The following is a 2,667-nucleotide window of genomic DNA, read 5'->3' as shown; positions in this document are numbered from 1 at the left end:
CATCATTTGTTGAAGAGGCTATTTTTACTCCATTTTATGTTACTGACCCCTTTGCCGAATATTAATTGCCCATAGGGACTTGGGTTTATTTCTGGGCTCTCTGTTTTGGTCCATTAGTCTATGTGCCTGTTTTTATGCCATTACCAGGCTGTTTTGATTACAGTGGCCTTGTAATATAGTTTGGTATCAGGTATTGTGATCCCTCCTACTTTGTTCTTCTTTCTCAAAACTGCAGCTGCTATTCAGGGTCATTTATGGTTCTATATAAAATTTTGAAGTGTTTGTTCTATGTCTGTTAAATATGCCATAGTACTTTAATAGGTATTGCATAGAATCTGTAAATTGCTTTGTGTAGTATGGACATTTTGATTATATTTGATTATTTGATGTTAATTCTTCCAATCCATGAACACAGTATATATTTCCATTTGTTTGTGTCTTCCTTGATTTCTTTCTTCAGTGTTGTGTAGTTTTCTGTATACAGGTCTTTTACCTCCTTGGTTAGATTTATTCCCAGATATTTTATTTTTGTTTTTGCTATATTGAATGGGATTTTTTCTTTATTTCTGCTTCTGCTGTTTCATTGTTAATATATAAAAATGCCTTTGATTAGCAAGGGACATGAAGGAAAGAATAAACAAATGGGATCTCATCAAAATTAAAAGCTTCTGCATGGCTAAAGAAAACAGTATTGAAATAAAAAAAGAACCAACTGTATGGGAAACCATATTTGCCAATGATACCTCAGACAAGAGTTTAATCTCCAAAATATACAAAGAACTTACACAACTACACTCTAAGAAGACGAGTAACCCAATTAAAAAGTGGGTGAAGAACTTAAAAAGATACTTCTCCAGGGATCAGCTATTGCCGGCACAGTAAAACAAGGCTGCTGGTCTACATTTTTACTTAGATAATCTATAACTCTAATATTTTCTTTCTTTTGTTCTTCCCTCTGGCTTTAAAAACTTCCAGTTCTCTCTGTATTGATTTTCTCTATTTATTATCTGTTAATCTACCTTGAACCTAAACTGTTTTGTATGATGTCTATATATGAGAATTCAACCAAAACAGTTCTTGTTTGTGTAACATAACGACTTTTTAAAAATTTATTTATTTATTTTTAGAGAGAGGGGAAGGGAGGGAGAAAGAGAGGGAGAGAAACATCAATGTGTGGTTGCCTCTCATGTGCCCCCCACAAGGGACCTGGCCCGCAACCCAGGTATGTGCCCTGACTGGGAATCAAACATGGCAACCCTTTGGTTTACAGGCTACAGCTCAGTCCTCTGAGCCGCACCAGCCAGGACAAGACACAACAATTTCATTAGAAATGTTCCTATAAGGTACTCTCAAAACAATGTCTGCCACAATAGTTCATGATATTTTTTTAATGTAAACAACAAAACTAATTTGGTAAAAGAGTTTGAGAATCAGTCTTCCTTTTTAAAAATTATGATTGTTGATCAATTGCAGTTGTCCCCATTTTTCCCCCCATTACTTTCCCCTGCCCTGTCCATCCCCTTCTCCCAAATTCAATCCCCACCATTGTCCTTGCCCAGGAAGATCAGTCTTATTGCTTAAATAAATATATATTTTTCTTTTCCTCATATCATGCTATAATTAGAAGACCCTGTAGATTTGAGAGCTACAAAGAAAGAAAAAGGTAACATGAATTTATAAACATAGCAATAAAAATAGAAAAAAAATTTGAACCTTTCTGCATGTTTATTTCAAAATCTTCATAGTGTTCATATTATAATGAGGGCCATGGTTTTAATAAAAGGCCATTTTGACAAAAACATTTCATAAGGAATTTCCACTATGTAGATTTAGTTCCTTTAGAGTAGTTAAGGACAACATGAAAGAAATACTTATTTAGTGGGCCCTGGCCATAGTGCTGAGTTGGTTGGCTGTCTTACTGAAAACAGAAAAGTCATAGGTTCAATTCCAGGTCAGGGCACATTCTTGGATTATGGATTTTACTCCTTAGTTGGAATGCATACAGGAGGAAACAATAGACTTTTCTCTCTCACATTGATGTTTCTCTTCCTGTCTTTCTCCCTCCCTTCCCCTCTCTCTAAAAATAAATAAATATATATATATATTTATATATACAAATATATATATGTATTTAGTCGACAAAGAGAATAAACCTAGACAACATGAAAAGATAGATCTTTGTAATATTTATATTAACAGAATTCTTTAAAAATTATTTCAAGGAGAGTTTATAGGTTTCAAATAATAATAAATTACTTAGGATTTATATTTCTTATGCCAAAGCATTGATAAATACCATAGTTTGAACTTGAAGCATAAGTACACACCTCAGTTTTTTTCTTAGTAATTCAGCAATGTGTTTCAGCTCTCAAGAAAAAACATATAAATCATATATATTTCACATATGATAAACTATCAACTAAAACACCACATAATCAAACACACACTGAAACATAAATTAATAGTCTGAAACATTTAATAAACTTATTCTCAAATTGAGAAAAATGTAAAGTCTTTTTTTCTTATAAGTAAAGAAACACTTCCAAATTTTTATGAATTGAATATAGTAATTATTTTCTTTAGCTTCATTCTTTTGTCTGCTCTTTCAGACCTCTCCTTTCTTCCTACAAAAGTAAATGTAAAATATTTTTATGACTATTTTAAGTG

The sequence above is a fragment of the Sturnira hondurensis genome, unplaced genomic scaffold (assembly GCF_014824575.4).
Source record: "Sturnira hondurensis isolate 20B ecotype Veracruz unplaced genomic scaffold, ASM1482457v3 Scaffold0024805, whole genome shotgun sequence".
Taxonomy (NCBI): Eukaryota; Metazoa; Chordata; class Mammalia; order Chiroptera; family Phyllostomidae; genus Sturnira; species Sturnira hondurensis.
Note: the sequence above shows the minus strand (reverse complement) of the source record.